The sequence below is a fragment of the Ovis canadensis genome, chromosome 13, assembly GCF_042477335.2.
Source record: "Ovis canadensis isolate MfBH-ARS-UI-01 breed Bighorn chromosome 13, ARS-UI_OviCan_v2, whole genome shotgun sequence".
In the NCBI taxonomy this organism is placed as follows: Eukaryota; Metazoa; Chordata; class Mammalia; order Artiodactyla; family Bovidae; genus Ovis; species Ovis canadensis.
The window spans coordinates 69,762,882-69,789,332 of record NC_091257.1 but is presented as its reverse complement, the minus strand read 5'-3'; the positions used below and the strand labels follow the sequence as shown (position 1 = coordinate 69,789,332).

The 26,451-nt window shown below is 53.8% G+C and overlaps 2 long non-coding RNA genes across 4 annotated transcripts; one reads left to right on the top strand and one right to left on the bottom strand.

The window, feature by feature from the left end:
- Nucleotides 1-14,554: 14,554 nt before the first annotated feature.
- On the bottom strand, nt 14,555-24,315 carry LOC138417069 (uncharacterized). Its single transcript, XR_011247982.1, has 2 exons — nt 24,216-24,315; nt 14,555-15,655 (listed from the first exon to the last, which is right to left on the bottom strand). It is a non-coding gene; the product is annotated as an uncharacterized lncRNA (long non-coding RNA).
- On the top strand, nt 22,918-26,044 carry LOC138417067 (uncharacterized). 3 transcript variants are annotated; one of them, XR_011247981.1, is made up of 3 exons: nt 22,918-23,600; nt 24,428-24,644; nt 25,579-26,044. It is a non-coding gene; the product is annotated as an uncharacterized lncRNA (long non-coding RNA). The 3 variants fall into 3 exon arrangements; XR_011247980.1 differs by lacking the exon at nt 24,428-24,644 and having other exon boundaries at nt 23,033-23,600; XR_011247979.1 differs by lacking the exon at nt 22,918-23,600 and having other exon boundaries at nt 23,730-24,644.
- The last annotated feature ends 407 nt before the right edge of the window (nt 26,045-26,451 follow it).

Genomic DNA, 26,451 nt, shown 5'->3' with positions numbered 1-26,451 from the left:
ATCCAAGGTCACAGCCCATAGAACACCTGAACTGGGCTTCAAACACAAGCAGAAGTTTCCAGAACCACAGAGCAAAGCCATTAGGTGCCCCTCCTCCCATCCAGCAGTTGGAGAGGTGGCACCCTGAGCCTTGTAGACAGCCCACTCCCCCCACACGATCCTGTAGCCCCTCCCCTTCTTTCTCTCTGCTTCTTTTTCCACTCTCTTTCTCTCTGTCTCTTCCCCATGTAATAATGATGGTTCCAGGATGATTAATTGGAGGGCCCCCGAGCATAGCAAGCTTGTCCCTCACGGGGGCCTGTGGGGTCTCCCAGACACACTGGGACCCTTGGCTGCTCCACACCTACCCACACGGGCTCTTGTCCTCGGCTTTTTGGGGGCTGGCTCCTTGGGGCACATGACTTGGAGCGGAGCTGTCACAGTGAACAAAGGCCGTGGATCTTGCTTTTGTGCCCTTTTGGCAACTTACCCCAGAAGAGGCCTCAGCTGAGCAGAGCAGACCCTTGGCATCACGGGGAGATCCCAGCGGGGCCCACTTCCCAGTGCTCCCTGGGGGAGGGGCAGGTCATCAAGGACAGGGGATGATGGGAGGATGTAGGATGGGGTTCCTAGTGAACTGTGAGTTCTCCTCGGAGGCTAGCTCTCATCCCTTCCAGAAAGTGGGGTTTGCCTCCAGCAGGGGGCCGGGAAAGGCCGCCAGGCAGTGTCCATCCCCCCAGGGCTGGCTGTGCTACCATAGGGCTGCCCTGAGCCTCAAGTCATGCTGACAACTTGGGGACACAGGCCCGGCTGGCAAGGTCCCTCATGGGCAGCATCTCCCCACGTGGCTCAGCAACCAAGCAGGGAATGGGGACTGAGCAGACGGGGTTTTCAGTTGGCAGGGGGCATTGGGGTCTTCAGTGCCCATGGGTTTGGGGGCAGGAGGCCTTCCAGGAGAAGCAAAGGTGCAGAGATGGTGTGACCTGGCTGGGGGCAGCACCCTGGCAGCCTGTCATGGGGCCTGCTGGGTGACCGCAGCCAAGTGACCACATGTCCCAACGTCAGTGTCCTGGGCCAGCCATGCTCCCTCATGACCACCCAAGGGTCAAAGGGAAGACTTTGCTCAGCTCCTGGTGGGGAGAGCCAGGCGAACAGGCAGGAAAGCCCGGCCCATAGTGGACCCTGGACCCAGAGGCCTGTGGGTGCCTCTTGGGGGCAGCCATCCTTCCCAGGCCTGCCCCCCTTTTCTGTGTGTTCCTGCCTGAACTTGGCCTTGAGGGAGGACCTCAAGGTGGGAGAGGCCCTGCAGGCTTGCATGGCAATGGGGGCCTGGTGAATGAATCTGGAGTCTTGGTGCAGCCAAACCAATGCCCCAGTAGCAGCCGCATAGATTGTGGGGGTCTTCGAGCACCAAACCCCACATCCGGGAACCTGCGGTCCCTAGAGGCTGTATGGTCCTGTTGGGAGAGGGGTTTGCTTTAAAGCAAGTTTGACCAAGAAGCTGTTCCTAAGGCTCTGGAGAAACTGCTCGCGGACAACTTGGGGGAGGGGCAAGGGGCTGGGGCGAGAGGGGCAACTGGCATTTTTCTCACTGTCTGGGTGTTAAACCAGCAGCAATGGCTGCTTTCACTCAAAAATGAGCATTGGAAAGCTTTGGAACACAACATTCAGAGAGCAGGGCGGTGAGGACCCCAGGTCCTAAGAAACCAGGTTTGAGCAGCCGTCCCCCTCCCCATGCACAATACCCTTCCTTGCAAAGCCCCCGGCAGGGCAGAGGACTCCCAGTTTGATTCCCTCTCTCCCCACTGACCCCTCCTCTGGGAGGACTTCACGAGGGCCTGCAGGTCTCTCCCTTCTCTTCTATTTGCTCCTCCCGTCAAGCTGTTTAGAAAGAAAGAGCTTAGCACTCCCCGCACCCCAACCCTGTCCCCGAGTCTGCAGCCCAGCCTACCTGTTATATGTGAGTTTCTGTGACTGAGACCCATAGACTCAGGCTGCTCGGAATATATTCGTCCAGGAACCTGGGTATGTGTGTGCTAGGTGACGGCAGACAACCCAGAGGTGCTTGTCACTGCCTCTCTGGTCTGAGAGGGGAAATGGACAAACAGCAAAACCGGTAAACTGTGCCCTCCCCCCGACCAGTGGGGCCACTGCCAGGCTGGACACCCCCGGCAGCATCTCCCACTGAAGTCCCCCACCACACACTGATGGGGATGCCTTGAGGGGAGATGTCAGTCTTTGTTCAGCTGCTGGGACAGGTACCACCCACATCACAGTGGGCCACCCACTTTCCTTGAAGTTGGCTGATTTAAGCACCTGAACTGGTGTTTGACCAAAGAATTGGGCACCAAGGCCCAGGTTATGGAGCTGTGAAGTCACCTTCTCCCTCCCCAGTGTAATGGGGGTCTTCCCAACCCCACTGCCAGAAGGCGGGGAGGCCTGGTATTTTGGGGATTAAGTCACATCTTCCACCCACTCTCCCAAAGGAGGGCTGTGAAGTAGTGGCAACAGTCTCGTAAGGATTCATGGCTTCTGGCTCCAGGGAGCCTGCAGGCCTGGGTACTGTCAAGCTCTGTGCTCATCTTCATCCTAACCCACTCAGGAAACACCTGAGGAGGTTCAGTGCCGGGCTCAACAGAGACCAGTAGAGGCAGGGCGCATGGGGTGGGAGGGGTCAAGGCAGTCACTCCTTACCCGCTTTGGGTGAGTTATCATGGAGGACGTCCTGGGGGAAGGGATGTGAATCGTAAGACCCACATGATGGGTAGGAGTTCTGAGCAGGTGACGTCTCCCAAGTTGTCCCCAGACCTTCTGGCCACCTGGGCCTTGAGTGCCCTCTGGGAATGGGGATAGGTGTGCACCCGTGTTCTGAGTACCAGCAACATGCTTCTGCAGGTCGCAGCCACACCAGCTCCAGGGCTTGCAGTCACAGTGAATTCACCCCGCTTTCCCCGCGCTCACCTGGACATACATGGCTGAGCTGAACACACGATGTGTGAGCAGAAGCCCCCTCAGACCCAACCTTCAGTGCAAGGCCCACCTGCCCCACAGTCAGGTATGACATGGCGGCATAAACACAGACCACATGCCCAAGACACACAGGCCACTCACACACGTCCGCTGCAGGTGACAGGCCACCACACAGACAAGGCGGCCGGCTCTCCTATCAGAGTTGTCTGTGGGCATGTCTAGGAGCAGTGCACGTGACCAGCAGACATCCAGAATATTCCTAGCCCAAGGTGGCAGCAGGTGGCCCTGCCCAGAGCCATGTGTCCCTCCTGCTGGCCACACTCCTCAGCCCAGATCAGCCGGACTTTCCACAGCTGAGTGGATTGGAGCCTAGGGACTGAGGGCCTGTGTGACCCGGGCAAGTTGCTGCATCTGTCTGGGCCTCAGTTTCATCTGTAAAGTGTGATGACTGAGAAGCAATACATCGCGGAGGGAGAGCGCTTAGACCCAGACCCACGAGGAGAGATGCCCAAGGCTGGAAGCGCTTCAGGGATCCCACCCTGGGGCTGCCACCCAAGCAGGACTGGGCATCCCCCAGGGCTCATCCTGCAGCCGACATTTCCTGGGCTGCCCAGACGCTGCCTTGAGGCTACAGAAGCACAAGTGGCTGACGCATCACTGCCGCTCCAGGATTCCACAGATGTGTGAACTGTGTGTTCCTGAGGGCGAGTGTGGAAACCTAATTTGGTGGCTTCATGCTGCTTATACTTGCTAAAGAAAGCCACTTCAAGAGTGTGTCTGATGAGTCCCTCCCTGAGCGGAAAGCTGCCTGGAAGCCCTGGTTCTGGAAGGAGGGTGGACAAGCGTCTGTAGAGAGGAGGGTTTCCTGAGTGAGTTCATCCAGGAGCACATGGCACCAATGTCAAATGGCCCCTCCTCCCAGCCTGCAGCCCATCTCTGGGACACCATGAGCTGAGACTCTGACCACACAGCTAATGTAGCGACTATGGGACCGAGGGTCCTTGGAACCCATTGTAGGAAGAGCAGCTTCCAGTAAACTTCATCCCGGGACTGGGAGACTGGCGGGCAGAAGTGGGACCCCCTCTCAAGGAACACTTGGTGAACACACTGCCCAGAGCCAGCCCCTGGTTAGGCTGCCATAGTGGGGAACACTGGCGTCTTTGTCTGGGTGCCTGAAGCAGGAACTGGACAGAGGTTTGGGGTAGATACATAGTCTGTATGGAGGTGATGCCAGCAAAGCCTTAAGGAGCTGGGAGGAGAGACCAGGAGGAGAAGAGGCCATGAGGGCAAGCTGATGAGGGGTGACTGCCTTGGGCATTGGGGCTCAGTTCCACCGAGGAACCTGATGTTGCCCCAAGTGAAGGACCCGAGTGTGGGACACTGGGTGTCTACCACCAGCCCCCATCCCTCTTGGAGATGGGGCCTCTCTCCAGGAGGCTCTCCACCTGCCTCGTACACTGTCCACTCAGGCCACAGATGTCTTCTGTGGGTGGCAGATGCCAGAGCTGTCCAAGGTGGCCTCAGGACCATCCACAGCCACCCCCCCCCATCTCCCTTTGTGAGCTTGCTTTCAGCATCAAGGAGAGCAGCCGCCAGGCCATGCTGGCCCCACACCAAGGTCTGTGTTCTCTGGGACACTGACGCCTGGGTTGGCAGCAGGCTAAGGTCAGGTTTGTAAACCACACAAAGGCAGAATTTTACATGGTTTTATGCTGAGGCAGAAAGTGCTACAATTGTCAAGAGTGATGGCTTCTCAGGCAGTGGTTTGTGCGGGGCAAGGTTTCCTCTTTCACCTGGGACATGAATAACCCTCTTCCTACCATTCTGCCTGGCCTTTTACTATTGATATATAAGAAGCTTCAGGTACACGGTGCTAGGGCTCAACATCAGTGTACACTACAGAGTGGTCACCTCCACAAGGCCAGCTGCAGCCCACCCCTAAAGCCCCACCTCTGGTAATCTGCTCCCTGTCTCTATCAGTTTGTTTTGTTTCATTTTGTATTTTTAGATTCTGCGTGTGTGTGAAATCACATGGCATTTGTCTTTCTCTGGCTGACGTATTTCACTTAGTGTAATACCTTCAAGGTCCATCTGTGTTGTCACGAATGGCAGGGTTTCATTCTTTTTATGGCTGAGTAATATTCCATTGTGCTTGTACCATATCTTCTTTATCCATTCACCCATTAATGGACCCTTACATTGCTTCCATGTTTTGGGAGTTCCCTATACATCCATCTATCCATCCATCCATCTGCACACCTCCTTGCCTACTGGGTTAGACAGAGCTGACACAGGCCTGCAGGTGCATGGGGCCCTTATCTCAGCAGAGCTGGTGTGAAAGTCTTACAGGGACCCAGATATTGGGGGGTGATCCTGGTCAAACCAGCAGGAAATGGCAGTGCTAAGCCCTGAAACCAAATCTGGGGTGCTCAGGCTGGCCGGGTCTGGGCACACAGGCCCTAAACTCCAAATCCTGCATGGCCAGGGCCTTCACACATGTCTCCATGTGTGCAAGTATGCACGCACGTGCATAGAGGTCAGAGGGCAATGGAAGTTGTATTGAGTACAAAGTGTTGCACACAAGACATGTGTGAGCATGTCATACACACACTCATGTACGCGTGTACACACATGCACAACCCAAAGCACACCCACAGCCACCCTTCCTGTGCCCCTGGGAAGCACTTTCAGAGACAACAGGTGAAAATGCGCAGTTCCAGCTCTGGGAGAGTTGGAGCCCATTTTTGTCCCGAGTCCTTGCCTGGTTGGTGGTGAAGAGTGGGGCTCGGCGACTGGTTGGAGCAGTGCTGGGCCTGGCATGGTGAATGTGCCAGGCAGGCAGCTGAACAAGGGCTCGGGCCAGCGTGGGGCCAGGTCACAGAGATGGGCTGCGGGAAAGGGAGGGGTGGGCCAGGCTGTGGCAGCCACAGGGGGAAGCGCCTCTGCTGCAGGTCCATTAACAGCATGGATGGAGGCTCCGGGCTGGAGCCAGAGATGACTTAAGAGAACACCAGAGGGATGGGACGTGGTCCAGGAGAACAGACCCGTGCCAGGTGAATAATTCAGCAGGCTGGCTGAGACAGGAGGCAGGCAAGGCTGCTCTGAGCAGCCAGTGAAGGGCAGGCAGGACGAGGGTTGGCAGTGGGTTCTGGGTCATCCCCACACCCATGGAGAGAATGGTGGGGAAGCAGAGGTATGTAGGGCTCCCCACCCAGTCCCCAATTTGTACCTAAGCTGATGCTTGGCCTCGCCAGGGAGAGGGTTGCAGGAGGGCACTGCCTGGCGACACGGGGCTCAGGACTCCTGCTGGACCTCCCACTGAAGAGCAGGAATCCAGGGTCAAGACAAGGTCAGGGGAAAGGTCTGGAATGTGGGTATCAATTTGGGGTCATCGATATCTGGATGACCTTGAAGCCTTGGAACTAGCTGAGGTCACTGGAAGTGCGGACAGCGGGGAGAGGAAGCCTGAGTCCTGCAGCCCCAGGAAGGGAAGGAAAGAGGGGAGGCCGGGATGGGGAGTGTGAGAGAGAAGTTGGGGGATACAGTGTGTGCAGTCTGGCCAAGCACACAGTAAGTGCTCAATAAACACGAAGTCCTTGGTGGCTCAGAATGTAAAGAATTTGCCTGCAGTGCAGGAGACCTGGTTTCGATACCTGGGTTGGGAAGATCCCCTGGAGAAGAAAATGGCTACCCACTCCAGTATTCTTGTTTGGAGAATTCCAAGCACAGAGGAGCCTGGTGGGTTACAGTCCGTGGGGTCGCAAAGAATCAGACATGACTGAGCGACTAACACTTACACTCTTTTCAGTAAGTTGTTGGCTTAAATAAAGCTCCCTGGTCAAGAGACTGTGGGACTCACCTGCCTGAGTCCAGATGGACAGACAGTAAGCTGATCCCCAGCGTCAGTGCGGTGCTTCCACTTCAGCCGTGTGCCCACGTTGCTGTGGTTCCCCTCCTCTGCTTCCTTGTGTGAGGCTCGGGTCACACAAACTTCTAGGAGTATGGGGGCTAGCTATGCCAGGACCCACGCAAGCCAATACCCACCTCCTGCATCCTCTTCCATCAAGGGTGAGGAAGTGCCTCCCATGGATGTCCACCCGTAGCCATATTCACCATGACCAGAGGGCAGAAGTTGCAGGACCATTGTTCAGGAAAAAATACTGAGGCCCCCACGGGTGGAGTCCCAGCACACAGTAGGACAAAGCCCTGCCCTGATGGCTGCCAGTGCCCAAATCTGAAGTCACCCTCCGTGCGACAAGGACAATGACCCTACAACCACCAAGAGGGGAGACATGTCAGGACAAGTGGCTGGCCTGGGACACAGATCAGCTGCATCTAGCTGGGGACACCGTTCTCCATGAGCCCCCTGTGGCCTAGGGAAGGAAGGATTGGCTGTGGGGGTCCTCTGCTCATGTCAACATGCCCACAGCTGCTGGGGGCTCTGGCTATGTCAGCCTGACCAGGCCTGGGTGTTGGAGGGTGTGCTGGGCCTCTCGTCTGGACAGCCTCAGGGGAGGCCAGGCTTGATGAACATCAGGGCTGCCTTAGCCAGCTCAGACTGCTGCAGCAAAATACCACATACTGGGTAGTTTAAACTACAGAAATTAGCCTTCTCAGGGGTCTGGAGGCTGGGAGTCCAAGATGAGGGCGAGCACAGTTTGGGTCTCGGCTCCCTCTCTGGCTGATGGACAGCTGCCTTCCTGCCGGGTCCTCACAGGGCCTGCTCTTGGTGTGCATGCAGACGAAGTACTCACCTTACCAATCCTGCCACAGGAGCCATATCCTCATGACCTGATGTAACCCTGATTGCCTCCCAAAGCCCTGGCTCCAAATACCATCACATTGGAGGCAAGGCTTTAACACGTGTATTTGGGGGAATTTTAGGAGGACGCACATTCAGTCCAGGACATGCAGAAATCCTCAACAGATACTGAGAAATCAAATGCAGCAAGAGTAATAAATATGTCATAAGTAAGTGAATGTCAGCTGAGGCTGAAGCTCCAATATTTTGGCTACCTGATGCTAAGAGCCGACTCATTGGAAAAGACCCTGATGCTGGGAAAGATCGAGGGTAGGAGGAGAAGTGGGTGACAGAGGATGAGATGGTTGGATGGCATCACTGACTCAATGGACATGAGCTTGAGCAGACTCCGGGATATAATGAGGGACAGGAAAGCCTGGAGTGCTGCTGTCCATGGGGTCTCAAAGAATCGGACACAACTGAGCAACTGAACAATAGCAACAACAAAGTGGACTTAGCCCTGCAGTGCGTGGTTGGCTCAGTGCTCAGTACAACTCAGGGAGTGGTGAGGAACAGGCCTGAGCTGCCCTGTGCCTGGTGGGGGAGGCAGAGTGTGGCCGGAAGCTGGGTCAGGTCAGCACATTGATGCAACATATTCCTTTCCTGCATCAAAGTCCGACCAACATCTTCATTACCAGCACCAGCTGCCACCCTCCCCCCTCCACCATGGGGAAAGGGGGGCTGGGCTGGACTCAGTCTGAGCTGGGGGCCATCAGGCCACACATGGAGTTAGGAGCAGAGGGCTGGCTGGAGCCCATTCTGGCCCCTACCTCCCATTCTCTGGGCCGCTCTGGCTGCTTGGGACGATAGAGACCTAGTCAGACCCAAATTTCCCGCCCCACACACCAGCTCCAGGGGGTGAATAATTGATGGCAGAGCTGATGAGCTCAGAGCTGGCGGCGGGGGCTGTCTGGCCGGACGGCAGTGACTCAGCGGGAAGGAGGAGACGGGAAGCAGGCGTATCTCACGCACACCCAGCCCCACGGTCACAGGCAGGAAGGGGGACGTGAGACATATGGGCCATGACAGCTTAATGGCCTTTGGTTAAAGCAGCCCCTGAACAAGTTAGTTCAGGGGCGCTCTGTGCTGAGACCACTCCATCAGCTGGGCTGGGAGGGGTGAGGACAGGCAGGGGTCTCAGCCCTGCTGGGGTCTGAGGACAAGGCCTCTACACGCCTTCCCACTGTGCTTGCTCCCCTCGAGCTGTGGAGCCCTGTGCCTGCAGCAACAGCAGCAGCAGCAGCAGCAGCAACAGCAGTAGCAGCAGCAGCATGGCCAGGTGGAAGGGGCAGTGGCTAAGCAGGAGGGACCCTGAGTGGGAAGGTGGGGCCACTCGGGCCAGCCCTCAGCCCCAGCCCTCCAGCAACTTCCTCGAGCCCCCATCTGGGACCCCTTTTGGGGCGTGGTGCCACCCGCCCCTGCCCCTCCTGTGAGGGCTAGCTTCTCAGAAACAGCCGGCCATTCTCTGCCAGAGCTGCCCGCACCAGGGACGGTGGGAGGAGGGTGCCCTGCAGCCTGCCCGTCCTCCAGGGGCCAATTGAGGGATGGCTCACAGCAGTGTCAGGATCAAGCCGCAGGCTGGGAACCCAGCATCGGTGGCTGCTGTCCAGGTGAACAGGCCGCCGTTGGAGACTCGCTGGCCATTGGGAATCACATTGGCCTGTATTTGTCATAAACGCTTCTCTGAGTCACTCTGTGGCCTGATGCACAGTAGGGCTGGGCAGCCTGGAACATTTAAATTTTTCACCCTCAGGAATTGCAGGGGAAGTCCCCTCCAAAAGTTCTCCCTCACACCCGTCTGAGCAGCTTTATAACATTCAAGTTGCTGCTCATGCCTGTTGGGCACAATTTCATTAACAAAGAATAGGGTACTTGTGGGTGACACCCTCCTCTTCCTGTGAGGACCAAGCTGCTTGACTTTCACGCAGGTAGGCGGCAGTATCTGAGATTCTGAAAGGAGAGAAAGATGCTGCTGGTTGGAGAGATAGACAGGTGGGGGGGGAGGGGGGTTCTGATGAAGAAAAACCCCTTGCTGGAAAACAAAGGGTAAAAATAGCAGCCCAGCTAAATGGACCACACTCCCAGGCAGTGATGCCGGCACTTCCTGCCCCCTGCTCTCCAAGGACCCATGCACTGACCCTGCGCCGGGAAGCGCTGGGCTGGGGGCCAACGGAGCACTCTCAGAGCTGAGAGAGGCCCAGATTTAACTGGCGTTATTCATTAGCTGTTTTACTCAACTGGCTGGCCGGGCCCCAACACAGCCCTGGCTGCCTCCAGGGTTGCAGAGATGTGGGACTATGGGCGAACATCCCCCAGGGCCAGGCAGTGTTCACCTCACCACCCCCCAACAGCATCCTTCTCCTTAACACTTTGGCGACATGTCCCAGAGACCCATACTCCCAGAGCTCACCACCCTTCCCCAGGCCCCATCCAAGGAAGCTGACTGTCAGCTCTCACTTTCTGACAATTTGGAACCCAGACAGCTGGATGACAGGCAGATAAGGAATATTTGTTACAGCTTCAAATGTCAAAAATCCCTGTGCATTAATTGCAGGCCCAGGTGTGTCCCTCACTGTGGGTGACTGAGGCTTCAGTCTGAGGAACCTCTCAATTACACACGTCACGAGCAGATTCTCTGAGCTGTGGGCCAGCTGGAACCCTAGCTCATTCCAGCTCGAAGGCCACACACGGAGGAGTGTGAGGGCCACTGTGTGTCCACCACGGGCATGCTAATTTTAGGTTATTTGGTTTCCTCTTTAAATAGTATCCAAGGTGACTAGCAATGTGCATGCATGCTTAGTTGCTTCAGTCATTCTGACTTTCGGCGACCCCATGGACTGTAGCGCGCCAGGTTCCTCTGTCCATGGGATTCTCCAGGCAAGAATGCTTGAATGGGTAGCCATGCCCTCCTCCAGGGGACCTTCCCAACCCACATCTCCAACCCACGTCTCCTATGGCTCCTGCATTGCAGATGGGTTCTTTACCCACTGAGCCACCTGGGAAACCCGCCCTTCTCCACATTAGAAGCATAAACCATTTAAAAAGTCTCCTCCTCCAGGTATGTCCAGTGGTGGCACAAGCCCATGCCAAACGAAGGAAGAAATACGGGTGAGGGCAGCTGGAGGGGCCAGAAGGCTGAATGGCTTCCAGCCCAGAGGCCTCAGCTTTCCCCCCGAGGGGTCATCCAAGGACCAGGACTTTTAGGAGTGGAGCGCCCGCCCTCCGCATCCCCTGTCTGGCCAGGCGGCAACATTACAGTCATCGGCTGTAAGGATGCTAAACATAAAACGACTGCTTTCCGGGAAAACTGCTGACACGCGGGACTCTCTGGCAGAGAGAGAGCTTGAGGGAGTCGGGCCTCCCGGATCTGCTTGACACGTGATGGCTTAGACCATGATCAATTTTCAATCCCTGGAACGAAAATAGTCTTGATTTATGAAATTCCACAAGTTGATTCTTCTTTATGTCGCCCGGCATTAGAAAGTGGCATTCTCCCAGGCAGGCCTGTCGGGCACAAGGGTGACCTCAGACAGGTCCATCTGAGACCCACCCAGCACCCACAGCACCCCGTGCCTCGCACCTCCAGATACAGCTGAAGCAACTCAAGTGTTCACATCTCCCAAGGAGCCCAACCATACCCACATGGGCCATATCTGCAGGACCCTGTTTCTGTATTTCCATGGCTTTCACAGGCTCCCCTCTCTGAGACCTTGTTTGCACTTGCTGGGGTCAGCAGTGGTTCTGAAACTGACCCTGACCTCAGGGGTCACCACCCAGAAGATGAAAGATGATGAATTAAGTGAAGACAACCCTTTCCAAATCCATCCACCAGGAAAACTTTGTATTCAGGGGGGTTGATGAAGATCTATCAACTTCAGCCCATTTAAATACCATATAATTATATTCTGTCTGCAATTTCTGGTCACTAATGCAAGACCCTCAGCTAATTATGTAAGTAAAGTACTTGAAGCATCATTTAGAAGCCTTGAGTCACCACATGCCCCAGTCTGCCAGACAGATAAAGTAGTGGGCACACAGATGAATCATTTTATTATTCTGGGATGATGAAACAAGCACCACTGAGGAAAAGACTGATGTATTTGACCTCGTGAAAATTTAAAACGCCTATATGGTTAAAGATACCATAAACCAAAATTAAAAGCAAACAGCAAATAAGTGTTTCAATCCATGTTACAGATGGACAGTCAACAGTGTTCTGAAAAGGCAGTATTGAAGTATTGAAGCACTGGCACATCCACAGAAATGGGCAGAAGACTTCAACAGGCATTTCACCAACTACACCGAGCAACTCATGACAAATGCTTGACTTTGCCTGAATCAAAGATACACAGTGAAAGAGCCAGTGACATTCAATTCATCTTCTGCCAAACTGGCAAATGATGATTTACATTGTCAAGCCAATTCTGTCCAAAGGACAGAGAAAAGGCATTCTTATGCTCTGCCAGACTGGTTCCAAATAGGAAAAGGAGTACATTAAAGCTGTATATTGTCACTCTGCTTATTTAACTTATATGCAGAGTATATCATGAGAAACGCTGGGCTGGAAGAAGCACAAGCTGGAATCAAGATTGATGGGAGAAATATCAATAACCTCAGATATGCAGATGACACCACCCTCATGGCAAAGTGAAGAGGAACTAAAAAGCCTCTTGATAAAAGTGAAAGAGGAGAGTGAAAAAGTTGGCTTAAAGCTCAACATTCAGAAAACGAAGATCATGATATCTGGTCCCATCACCTCTTGGCAAATAGATGGGGAAACAGTGGAAACAGTGTCAGACTTTATTTTGGGGGGCTCCAAAATCACCAAAGATGATGATTGCAGCCATGAAATTAAAAGATGTTTACTCCTTGGAAGAGAAATTATGACCAACCTAGATAGTATATTCAAAAGTAGAGACATTACTTTGCCAACAAAGGTCCGTCTAGTCAAGGCTATGGTTTTTTCAGTAGTCATGTATGGATGTGAGAGTTGGACTGTGAAGAAAGCTGAGTGCCAAAGAATTGAGGCTTTTGAAGTGTGGTGTTGGAGAAGACTCTTGAGAGTCCCTTGGACTGCAAGGAGATCCAACCAGTCCATTCTAATGGAGATCAGCCCTGGGTGTTCACTGGAAGGATTGATGCTAAAGCTGAAACTCCAGTACATTGGCCACCTCATGCGAAGAACTGACTCACTGGAAAAGACCCTGATGCTGGGAGGGATTGAGGGCAGGAGGAGAAGGGGACGACAGAGGATGAGATGGTTGGATGGCATCACTGACTCAGTGGACATGGGTTTGGGTGAACTCCGGGAGTTGGTGATGGACAGGGAGGCCTGGTGTGCTGCGATTCACGGGGTTGCAAAGAGTTGGACACGACTGAGCGACTGAACTGAACTGATGCTCTGCCAGGAGGAGTAGAAATGGGTGTGTTGTTTTCGGAGGGTGCAAAGACAGACCAAAACCCCAGTAAAATTCGTGGAAATATGTCCTTAGGAAAGAAGTTTCCGCCAGAAGATTTTCATGCAAGGATACATCCTACATAATCCCCAAAGCTGGAAACAGTCCATGTAAGTTAGGTCAATTATGGTGGAACAGGATGTAGCCACCAAGAAAGCTGTAGAAGAATATTCACGGGCACGGAACAGTAACCATTGTACACTGTGCAGTGGAGCGAAGGGGCTGAGAAGACTGGGCAGCAACATGTGCCCACTCACTTATAGGAAAGGAACAAGCGGATAAATCGATGGTCAAGGGCACGCTGACCCTGGTCGCTGCTCTCAGGGGACCAAGCGACTGTCGGGAACTTTCTCACTACAAACCAGGAGAAATGACGAGACGGTGGGTTTCCTAGCTCCACTGCTGACTAATCAGCTTTCCGTTCCCATCGATTCTGTTCTATAAATCACTTCCAATTGAATTATCTGGAATCATAATGCAAAGGGGCACGCACTTTAACGAGACCGGCAAACACAGACAAGGAAGACGGGCCCCTCCTCTCAACCGATTCAGTGAGGCGATTACTGTAATAACAGAGGAGGAAGCAGCAGGGCGGCCGGGGCAGGCCCACTGTCATAATATTTTCCTTGCAATTAAAACAGAATTTTTAAAAGGTAACGTGAGTGGTGGAGAGGAAAAATCAGTGCCTGCCTTTCAGAGGTGAATAAAGGCGGACCGTGGGAAACAGGACCTGCATTCCAGCTCTCCGTTCACCAGCAGTGGCACCCAGGCAAGCTGCTTAACCTCAAGGCTTTATCTTGACCTGTAACATCAGGGGTGGAGGGGATGAGCCTATCTGCCCTGCAGAGGGGTTGTCACGGGGTTAGAATCCTCTTCGGAAGTATCTGATAAGAAGTGTGTGTGGCTATTGTCAGGTATGTTAAGATATGTCAGGTATATAAGCATGACACACCTCCTTTCCACTGGAATTTTGCTTGGATAAAACTTACAGAAATCTAGTTAAGGCTCATGCATACTCTGAACCCATCAGCTCTGCACAGACTCCCCAGGCAGTACCAGTCACGACAGCCCCAAGCTGGAGACAGCCTAGTGTCTACATGCCATTTTAAAAAGATATTTTTATTTATATATTTGGCTGCTCTGGATCCTAGTTGTGGCATGCAGGACCTTAGTTGTGGCATGAGGGATCTAGTTCCCGACCAGGGATCAAACCTGGGTGGCCTACCCTGGGAGCTCAGAGTCCCAGTCACTGGATCACCAGGGAAGTCCCTCTATGTGCCGTTTATTGGATAAGTGGTTGCGTGTTCGTATAATGGCACACAACACAAAGAAAGAGGCTACCGCTGTATGAGACAACCAGGATGAGTCTTGCAAGTATAATTTACATGAAAGAAGCCAGCCACACACACACGTACTGAATGATTCCACTGAAGTAAAAGACAGGAAGCTGGAAAAGAGGACACAGCCTCTCAAAAAAGTGAGCCTAGAATTGTTGTCTGACCCAGCATCTCCGCCTCTGGGTATTTACTGGAAGGAATAAAAGCAGGATCTTGAGGAGACGTTCACAGAGTTCTTCGTAACAGCATCACCAAAAGGTAGAAACAACCCAGGGCCAGTGGCACCCTCTGCTTTCTGTTTAGGGGACGTCGAGCCCAGGCCTGGAGGAGCCAAGGCCTTGATGATTTGAGGCAAGGCTCAGATCGGCTCACTCAGCAGCTGAGTCCAGAGGACATGGTAAAGGACACCCCCTCCCAAGAGGATCCGAGGGGACACCTGAGGCCCTTCAGGTGCCCAGAGACACAGGGATGGGAGAAGCGAGCCTGCTGGGGGATCCTGTAACTTCCTTTTCTGCTGTAGTGAAGACGGGGACTACCAGGCATGGAAGAACCACACCTGCCTGGACACACAGCCAAGAGTGAGAACTGGCTCAGAGGCAGTGCTCCTAAAGTCACCAGCAAGGTCACCTTCCTCCATGAAGCTGATTCACTCCCTTCCCTCCTGGGAAAGCTGAGTCCCTCATGCACCCAAGGTTCTCACTCAGCAGGACCGGCAGCCGGCCAGACGTCCCTCCCCTCCTGCCTTCAGACACTGGCAAAGATACCCGCTGTCCTGTGGCTGCTGGAGTTGGAGTAGCTGGGCAGACCCAGGGCCCGGAAGCCCAGGGCTGCTGATGTGATCTGAGCTCAGAGCACGGAGAAGCCGGTTCCTATCCCTCGTGTCCACCTGTTTCTTCCGCGTGGAGCCCCTCCTCCAAGGGCAGGTTTCTTGCATAGCTGCAGCTTTCTAGGGAACCAAAAAGAGGGCAGGAGAGGGTGGTGACCGGACACCCCTGCCAGTCTGCCTGTGTTCCTGGTGGCTCCAAGGTCCCGAAGCAGCCGGCTGACTTATCACCTTCTGGGCGTCATCACCTTCTCAGACATGCATCCCAGGGAGGCGCTGCCTAAGGTTTCTATCAAAACACAGAGGAAGAACAGGTAGGAAACACAGGTGAGGGGTGGAGACCAGGGCGGCGTCCAGCTCTGTGTGACTGGTAAGCAGCCACCCTCCATGCCCACAGGGTTTTCACCGTGCCTGCTGCCCAAGGGAGGTGCCGGGAGAGCGGGTGTCAGACCGCCCTGTTTCACGTGTCTTCTAGTGCTCACCCACAATGGCTGGAGAAGAGTGGCAGCACCTCCCGGCTTTCACAAGGCAGGAGGACCTCAAGAGACACAGGACAGCGTCACTGGGATAAAGCCACAGCCACCTCAGCAGACCCGGGGCTGGAGGACCAATGTCCCATCATGGACCGCTCACTATGGCCCCAGCTCTGGAGGGTTCCATGGCCCCACCCTGCTCACCACTGGGCTCCCTGCTTTTCGTCTCAGGCTGGCTTTGCTGGCTTTCTCAGTTCTGGCTCTGACCAGAACACTGCGAACACAGAACTCTGGGTGTACAGGTTCCCTACTGGTGCCCAGTGGATCAGGCTGCCACGCACCTCCCCCAACATACACATTTACCACCAGGGCCACCAGACTCCTGCCCCTACCTGGGTCAGTCTCACCACCGGCCCCACAGCCACCCAGGAGCCCAAGAGTTTGGTGGGCCAGGCTCAGGTCAGCTCCCCACTGGCCCTGCCGCAGGCCTCCAGCCCACTGTCCCCTGGCCTGCCTGGAGAACTCGTGGCCCCTCAAAGACTGGAGAGCTTCCCAAAGAAAGAGTCACTACTCATCAGATGTCTCCACTGCAGCTGCTGATGGCAGGTACCCCCCACATGACCTCCACATCCTGAGCACAGGGTGGGGTGGAGGCTGAATGAGCCTGGGACATGGTACCCCAGGAAGTGACTTTGACAGAAGGGTGAGGAGGCCACTGCCCATGAGCAGTTAGTAATCAGCAAAGCAGAGCTCCTCTCTGGAAATGCCCTCTGCTGGAAACACCCAGGAGAAGTCTGCTGCCTTGCAGGGGAATCATCTGTCACCCAGATTGGCCCTCCTGCCTAAGCCCTCCAGGACCTGCCTCCTCTGACAGGCAGTGGGTGGGGTCCAGGACACCCCCCAGGCCCCAAGAGCCTCTGCATGGTCCAGCCGATGGCAAGAGGGAGAAGAAGCTCCTGGTTGGAACACCATTCTGGGAGCCCAGGGCAGGGCCTTGTTTCTGGGTGGAGACCAGCCTCTCCCCTGGGCCCCAGCTGGTAAGCTGAGCCCCCTCTGCAAAGGAGGGGTCAGTGGGACATCCACTCTGCCCACTGTGCTGAGGACTGCGGCCCACACTGATCCCTCTGTGGCAGAAACCATGGGCTTCACACCACTGTGTAGTCAGTACTGTGTCCAGCACCACACCCACCTCATGTAGACAAACACAGAGACACACACACACACACAGACATACACACATGCAAACATCCATAGACTTAGACACACACAGAGACACAGACACACACCCACAGTGACACATAGACATAGACACACACATACACAGAGACACAGACACACACACCCAGAGACACACAAACATAGACATAGACACACATGCAGACACAGACAAACGCAAACATACATAGACTTAGACACACACAGAGACACAGACACACACCCACAGTGACACATAGACATAGACACACACATACACAGAGACACAGACACACGCACCCAGAGACACACAAACATAGACATAGATACACACAGAGACACAGACGCACAAACACAGACACAGATACACATAGACATAGACACACACACAGAGACACAGACACACATACATAGAGAGACACATAGACATAGACACACACACAGAGACACACAGAGACACAGACACACAGAGACATATAGACACACACACACATAGACACATACACACACACAGACATACACAATACACACTCTCCGGTCACCCACAGAGACTCACAGCCTCCGGCGTCACTCACCACTAGGTGGCCCATTAAACCTTCAGGTTTTGTTTGTTAAACTCGTGCATCTAGATTATCACGGTTGAATAAAAATATAATAGAGCCTCATATGTAATTTTACATGAAACAGTTAAAATTAATTTTAATAAATCTTTAATTTACCCTGAAATAGCCCCCAAATTATCATTTCAACATATAATCAACATCAGGGGTTATTAATGAAGTATTTTACGTTCCTTTTTTCTGCTGAGTCTTCAAAGTTCCCAGCTATGTTTTATGCTTACAGTGCATCTAAGTTCAGATCCTAAATCTTTATCAGAAATCATTGCTTATACTTAAATTTCATAAGATCTAGTCGCCGTGATGACTCGTTCTCCTTGTCCGCAGCTCCTGTCGCCTCTCTTTAGTTTCGTTTTCTTCTTTAACCCTTCATTCCTTCTCGATTCTAATTTTATTCTTATTATTGTTGTCTAACGTCTCTGCCACTATCTGGCCATCGTTTTCTAACCCTTATAAGTTCTTCCCTTATTAAAACAATAGCAACGTTGTAAGGATCACGGAATGACCAATCATATACTGAAATTTAAAAATCTTCCCTGATATCGGTGTTTCTTTTGTTTTTTAAAATAATCCCAAACTAAAGGTTGATTTTCTGCTCTAAATTTAGTGTGTTAACATGGAACTTTAATAAGGTTTTACAAGGTTTACAACTTTTATCTTTTCCTAAAGAACATGGAAAAGGCCCCAAATCCATCTCTGCCTAAATTCCTGAAATAGCTGCTCTTCTCTTTTTTTTTCCAGTTTATCTAGTTTGCCCTCAGCATGCTCTTACTCTACCACTTTTCTTTTCATCCTAACCTAACCTTATATACTGGAGAAGGCAATGGCACCCCACTCCAGTACTCTTGCCTGGAAAATCCCATGGATGGAGGAGCCTGGTAGGCTGCAGTCCATGGGGTCGCTAAGAGTTGGACACGACTGAGCGACTTCACTTTCACTTTTCACTTTCATGCATTGGAGAAGGAAATGGCAATCCACTCCAGTATTCTTGCCTGGAGAATCCCAGAGATGGGGGAGCCAGGTGGGCTGCCGTCTCTGGGGTCGCACAGAGTTGGACACGACTGAAGTGACTTAGCAGCATAGTCAAAAATGATACTCATTTACCTGAGTTGTTTTAAACATACTTAAAAGCTTTCAAAAACTGCACAAGTATCAGTTTAAATTTTTAAAGGTAACTTAAAATCAGTTTAACATGCTGGTTGGCTGGGACTGGGTTTCAGAGGCCCCACCTTCAGGTAGCCCACCTGGGTTAACAGCCTTGAGATGAATGACGTTATCAGTGTTCTAAAGGACAAGCAAGGTGGGGCGGGAGCAGATGCATGCCCTGCTGGCATAGAACCAATAGCAGAAAAGTCTCAGTGACCAGGCACTAGCTGGGTGACCTGGGGGGCCAACCCCATCCCTGCAGAAGGATGCCAGCTCAGATCCCAGGCCAAGGGTTTGAAAGCCCTTGGTGCAGGCACAAAGAGGAGAAAGGACAGCAAGGGGACCTGGGGAGGGAGGGTGCCTGAGTAGCAGTTGAGATGCTGGGTTGTGGGCGGAGAGTGGTCCCTAACAATACCTTCATCCTAACCCTAAATCTTAGAACCTTACTTGGCAAAGGGGTATGAGCTGTGAGACGGGAGATGAGCCTGGTAGTCTCTGGGGTTGAGAGCAGGGAGGCTAGAGGCTCAGAGCCAGAGGAGACATGCAATGGAAGCAGAGGTGGGAGTGATGTGGGGAAAGGGCCATGAACCGTGGGGTGTGGCACATCTGAAAGCCAGAACAGGAAAAAGCCTCCAGGAGGAGCTCCATCCTGTAGACACCGGAGGCAAGGAGGCCAAGAGCTGCAAGGTGCTGGCCATGTGCTACTCTTGGTCAGCTCAGGGACATGTCACAGTAGCCAAGACTCGCCACCTCCCCGGGAGGAGCTGGGTGCTGCCCAGCACCATGAGGTTGCCGGAAGCCATAGCTGCTTTAAAAGGTTTGATCCATGCTTCTTAAATATTAGTGCATGATGGGACAGTGACCCCAAGGGCACACCCTTCTGGGCAGCTTGTAGTCTTGTCCCCTGAGCTCTCCTACAGCCCCACTTACTGCCCCACTGCACATATGGACAGACTGAGGCCCATGGCACAGCCCACATGCCAGCCTGGTGGGCATGGACCATGGAGAAGCCCTGATGGGGCAATGTTGTAACATGCCTAGGGTTAGGATCAGGCTGGTCAGGTTTGTCCTTGGCTCCCTGGACGGACCTACTGTGCTGTGTAAAACTTCCCAGGGCTTCCCCTCTGGAGCATTTAGGAGTTTCCATGAGACGATGGGGTTCACCTCTGTGTGCTGGAGTGACACCCACTCACGGGGACAGATGTCCCAGTGAGAGACAGAGAGAGCTGAGACAAGGAGACACGTTTCCTCCTCGACCAGAGAAGAGGAAGAGGGTGGCATGAATATTCAGATCAGTGATGTCTATAAACCTGAATAGCATCACTTGTGTCAGCAGGGTGGTGCAGGGGGTCACCCAGAGAACTCTGTACCTGACTCCACCCTGGGGGACTTCCAGCCTTATGCAAGCTGGTTGTCAATTATTTTTTCTGCTCTAAAGATTTAATTGCTACTGAACCCACTTTTCTGGAACTCTCTTGCTTTTTCCATGATCCAGCAGATGTTGGCAATTTGATCTCTGGTTCCTCTGCCTTTTCTAAAACCTGCTTGAACATCAGGGAGTTCACGGTTTACGTACCCAAATAGGAAAAGGAGTACATCAAGGCTGTATATTGTCACCCTGCTTATTTAACTTATATGCAGAATACATCATGAGAAACTCTGGACAGGAAGAAACACAAGCTGGAATCAAGATTGCCAGGAGAAATATCAATAACCTCAGATATGCAGATGACACCACCCTTATGGCAGAAAGTGAAGAGGAACTAAAAAGCCTCTTGATAAAAGTGAAAGAGGAGAGCGAAAAAGTTGGCTTAAAGCTCAACATTCAGAAAACGAAGATCATGGCATCCGGTCCCATCACTTCATGGGAAATAGATGGGGAAACAGTGGAAACAGTGTCAGACTTTATTTTTTGGGGCTCCAAAATCCCTGCAGATGGTGACTGCAGCCATTAAATTAAAAGACGCTTACTCCTTGGAAGAAAAGTTATGACCAACCTAGATAGTATATTCTAAAGCAGAGACATTACTTTGCCAACTAAGGTCCGTCTAGTCAAGGCTATGATTTTTCCTGTGGTCATGTATGGATGTGAGAGTTGGACTGTGAAGAAGGCTGAGCGCCAAAGAATTGATGCTTTTGAAGTGTGGTGTTGGAGAAGACTCTTGAGAGTCCCTTGGACTGCAAGGAGATCCAACCAGTCCATTCTGAAGGAGATCAACCCTGGGATTTCTTTGGAAGGAATGATGCTGAAGCTGAAGCTCCAGTACACTGGCCACCTCATGCGAAGAGTCAACTCATTGGAAAAGACTCTGATGCTGGGAGGGACTGGGGGCAGGAGGAGAAGGGGACGACCGAGGATGAGATGGCTGGATGGCATCATGGACTCGATGGACGTGAGTCTGAGTGAACTCCAGGAGATGGTGATGGACAGGGAGGCCTGGTGTGCTGCGATTCACGGGGTTGCAAAGAGCTGGACGTGACTGAGCGACTGAACTGAACTGAACCCACGTTTGATGTTTACCTGACTTCCAGGTGCTTTGAAAAGGAGCTTTACCCTGGGAGGTGGGGGAGGGCCTGGCTCCTGTGCACCTCTCAGTCATTCTGGGCAGTTGCAGGGCTTTGTGCTTTCTGGAAAGAGTCCATGTGCCTGAACTCACAGCTTCGCCCTGCACCTGTCACAAAGGGCTGAGCCGCTTCTCTGACACACTGGCTCGTGTCCACAAGGACAGTCTGTGACACAATGGTCCCACTACCAGAGGGTCAGGAGAGGGTGCTATCAGAGGTTGCCAGGAGCCATGCAGTCAGGAAATTTCTTTCTCAACCTGCCCCGGGGCAGAAACTTGCCTCCCTTTGGGCCTGGTAATTTTCCAGAACTGAAACTTTCCTTTCAAGGGGCAGGAAGGACATGAAGCCACTGGCAGCTCAACCAGAAACATTTCCGACCGACCAGAAGTCACAACTGCCCAGAGTGGAGCCAGGACATGACTCAGCAGAGCAAGGGGGTTGGGGGCAGGGGCGGAGGCAGCCTGGGGACAGCAGGGCACCCCCAGGTCTATGGAAGCTGGGAGGCCAGGCCACCCCCTACTTTGCAAACCATGTGCTCTCTGGCCACACGTTAGGGGCCCTGATGGGTACAGAACAGTCTGGAGGAGGTGGTTCAAGTAAGCAAAGACCCAGAACAGGGCCAAAGGCAGGAGAGGGGCTGAGGAGGTCACTATTCCCATTTCCATCTCCTGCTCCCGTGGTGGGAGCACCTGGGGATGACAGGAGGGTACGCCGGTGAAGGCTTCTCCCACTTGCCATGCGGGTGGACAGCTCTGTGTGCCTGAACTCTGTCCAGCTCCCCCTAGATGACCCCTGAACCAGACCCAAGCAGAAAGGAAGTCATGTGTCAGGCTGAGCCTGTGTCCGGGAATCCTGCTCTGCCCTCAGGGCATGGGGTAGGATGGGGGTGGAGGCCCTCCCGGAAAGTGACGTTCAGGTGGGCACCCTCAGGACTCGGCAGGTACAAGGTTCACCTGCGCTCCTCCCCTGACCACTTGGGCCCCTGCACTGCCCCCTCCAAGGCCACTTGGGATGGAACTCCCGGACCTTGGGCCTGCTGGTCATGGCAGCATAACCGTATTGACTGATATACTTTTGACCCGAGCTCGGCCCCAGAAGTGCTGGGAACAGACCCTCCCCACTTCTAAGCAACCTCTGCAGTTCTGTATTTGGTATCTCTATGGGAAGTTCTTTGTTATTATCTAAGTAGTCACTATCCAAAAAGGGAAATGTCATTTCAAACCACACTTTGCCAGTTTTACCAGAAAGACCAGATAAAGCCGGAACTTGCATGAAAGGATGGAGCGAGGCTTCCCTCAAGACAGAGGAAGTAGGCATCACACCCTCCGGTGTCCAGAGGGGCCACACAGTCCCCACTCTCGAGTGTCAGCAAGGGACAAGTGGGGACGACAGACTGTGTCCCCAAGTCCCCCAGTCCCTGTGGCCACCAGGAGTTGCAGGTTGGCCTGAACAGAAGCCTAAGCTGATCAAGTCCACGCAGGTCAGCGGAGCCCTGGGTGTGCTCCCAGAATCCGTTGTGGGGAGGCCCCCATTTCACTTTCCTCCCCAGAAATGAGGGTGAAGAAAACGTAAATGCAAATCCCCATTTCACAAGCTCAGTTATCATAATAAACCATCTCCCTCCCTGGTGGCTAAGATGGTAAAGAATCTGCCTGCAATACAGGAGACCCAGGTTCAATCCCTGGGTTGGGAAGATCCCCTGGAGAGGGGAATGGCAACCCACTCCAGTATTCTTGCCTGGAGAATCCCCTGGACAGAGGAGTCTGGTGGGCTACAGTCTGTGTGGTTGCAAAGAATCAGACATAACTGTGCAATTAACACTTTTTTTCCACATCCAGGCAACTGCCTATGGGGTAGAAGAGAAGCTGAGAAAGTGCCTTAAGAGGGGGACCCTCAGCCTGGGGTCACTGTCTGGGGTGGACAGTGTGAGCTCGTGCAGGGGCAGCAGCTGGGCTCCAAGAGCGAGCACTCTCCTTGACCGTCACCCTAGGAAGAACTCTGCTCCATGGGCCCACAGGCTGAAATTTCCACTGTTTTCCATCCTTTGGTTAATGTGTTGCCCTGAACAAGACAGAACAAGTAGAACACGGAAAAGCCCTCCCCAAGGCCGCCTTCCTGCCCTGTAGGACCGCAGCTGCCGGGATCCATTTCCTGCTTGGGAGAGCAGTGCCAAGGACAGGAGTGGGGCCGGCTGCCCACAGGCTGGCCCAAAGGCCACCCAGGGTCAGAAGACAGACAGGTGGGTGTCCATGAAATGGGAGCAACCTTACCTGCAGGAGGTGGTGGAGCTTCACTGGAAATACCTTACTGCCCCCTGGGCCAGGTCCCCACAGCCCACACTTCATACCCCCAGGGCTTTGCACAATGAGGCAGCTCATGTGCCAGGGTGGGGGCTGGGGCTGGGGTAGGGGGCATGCGTACAGCTCAGAGCTGGGTCCAGGGTGTGGGATGAGGAGCCCGGGGGAGGGTGGGATGGCAGGTGACTTAGTGAGCAGTAAGCGGCCCTGCTCCCTACAGCCTGGCCTTTTCTGGGTGCCCTCCTCTCCTTGCTCAAGACAGCTCGGGGCCCACTGAGGCCTCAGACCAGAAGCAGGGTTCTCTGGATAGAAGGACACCTGGGGAGAGGTCAGAGGCCTTCACATGGGGTTCTCGATGCCCCCTCCTCCTCCGTGGCCCTCTCTTCTGTTGGCAGCTCCCTCCCAGGCCCCTCCCAGCTGAGGGGGCCCAGGGGGCCTAGGCCCCACATACGTGCCACCTAATTCCCACAGATGAGGGCCCATTTCTCACAACCAGGTCTCACTGTCCCTGAAACCCAGAGCACCACCAACACCACCATTGACCACACCTCACTCACCACAGTTTGCCAGAGCCAGGGGGAGTCTCCTTAGAAGTGGGACCCAGAAGGCAAGGACACCCCCAGACAGTGCTCCTGTCACTGTGAGCAGAGCCTGGACAGAAGGCAATTAACACCTCCCAGGCCATGTAGAGACATAATTAATGAAGGTTATGAGGAAAATATTTATCAAACACTTGGTTTTTTCCATTTCCCTGATTTGAGGCAACCAGCTATGAGTCACTTGTCATCCGTATTTGAGTTAATCAGACTGGGCAGCCCCCACCTCGCTCAGCCAACTGCGGAGCCTGTGCTCTGGGGCGCTGGCCTGCACAGCTGCCACTCGCCGGCTCCATCCCATGGACAGGCACAGTTGTCTATGCTTCACCCACTGATGAACGCTTCGGTTGCTTCCATCTCTTGGCAGTTGTGAATAGTGCTGCTGTGAATGTGAGTGTGCAAATATCTTCTCAAATCTCTGCTTTCAATTCTCTTGGGGATCATATCCCCAAGAGCATTGCAGGATCATATGGTAATTCTGTTTTAAGAGGTTTTTTTTTGTACAACTGCCAGCCTGTTTTCCACAGCTGCACCATTTTACATTTCCACCAGCAATGCATGCCCTCGGACTTTTTGAAAAGCCCCCAGAGGGTAGAGAACGGGGTGGGTGTGCTCTTGAAAAATGCTGACATGAATTCCCTGGAAATGCTGCCCTGGGGCCTCCCCCTGCAGCTCCGACCCACACGGGATCCTGGGGCCCGAATCGCTTGCAAACACGCAAGGGATAGGAACCAGAAAGTCTGAACCAGAGTGGGCCCAGCTCTGAGGAGTTCATGGCTGGGGGTGGGGGTGGGGGCTTCCAAGGGCAGAGAATGGCTTGGCTCAGTGGTGGGGGAGGAGGGCTGACTCAGAGCTGGATCCTCAGAGCAGCCCAGCACAGGGGAGCAGCCAGAAAAAGGGTCCTTCCAGAGCAAGGAAGGGATGGGGAGGCGGGGGAGAGGGGCTGTGGGTTTGAGGACCAAGGGCTGGAAGGAGCCCAGCCCCTACCTCAGTGGCAGGTGTGCGGACTGACTGCGCCCACAGCTGGACCTCGCCTGTGACTGAGGCCTGCATGGGAGGAGCTGGGGCCATCCAGGGAGCTGGCACTGCCTTGGGGAGACACCCCCACCTCAAAAACATGGTATCCGGGGCCTGGGCAGAGCCCTCCTGCACTGACTCCTTTCCTTTGTGGCTTCCTGTGTGCTGAGCTGGGGGTGCCTGGGCCCCCTCTGAGGACCCAGCACTCCCAGTAGATGAGGGTGGGGGTGTCTAGGAAGTCAGCACCCCTTCCCCCCACCACCCAGGGCTGACAGTGGGTGCCCTTCCCTACCTTTTGCTAAAACAGGTGCCAGGCCGCAGGGGTGCAGCCACCAGGTACCTCACTCTGCGGCATCTGGGTGTCATGAGTATCGTCCGGTGACGAGGACCTCACTCACCATGTGTCACTGGAAGTGGCCGTCACCAGCCAGGACCGGAGAGACCATGGACGCAGAAACATAGCCACCATGCTCAAGCCAAGAACGAATGGTTCTCCTTTAAAAATATCCTGTAACAGAGCTTCCCTGGTGGTTCAATGGTTAAGAGTCCACCTTGCAACGCAGAGGACGCCGGTTCAGTCCCTGGTCTGGGAAGATCCCACACGCGGCAGAGCAGCTAAGCCCGCAAGCCGCAGCTGCTGAAGCCTGTGCGCCCTGAGAGCTGGTGCTCTGCAACAGGAGAAGCCACCGCCGAGAGGCCCGTGCATCACAACTAGAGAAAAGCCCGCGCAAAGCAACAAAGACCCGCCACAGCCAATAAATACATGTCTTAAACATCCTTTGATATTGTTATAATGTCAATCTTGCAATAAATAAAATTCCTGTGACAAACAGAGGAGGCAGAGGGAGCGATAGACACAGAGACCCAGAGAGCCAAGGCGAGAACAAAGCTGGGGGGCAGGGGCAGAAAGTCAGTGAGGCTGGGGAGGGAGCAAAAGGAGCTGGGCCTCAGGAAGGACATGGGACACCCTGGCCCAGGGTCTGGGGTCCCTGGGAGCCCTGGCAGTTGGATGCTGGGAAGGACAGGGCAGGACAACGCACAGGGTGTAGACAGTGAGCAGAAGGGGCGGTGGATAATCTTGATGAAATGCAGGAGCCTGTGTGCACTGGCGCCCAGCACTGCCCCTGAGCTGACACTGCACAAAGATACACAGACCTGGCCCAGGGACCCGCAGGGACAG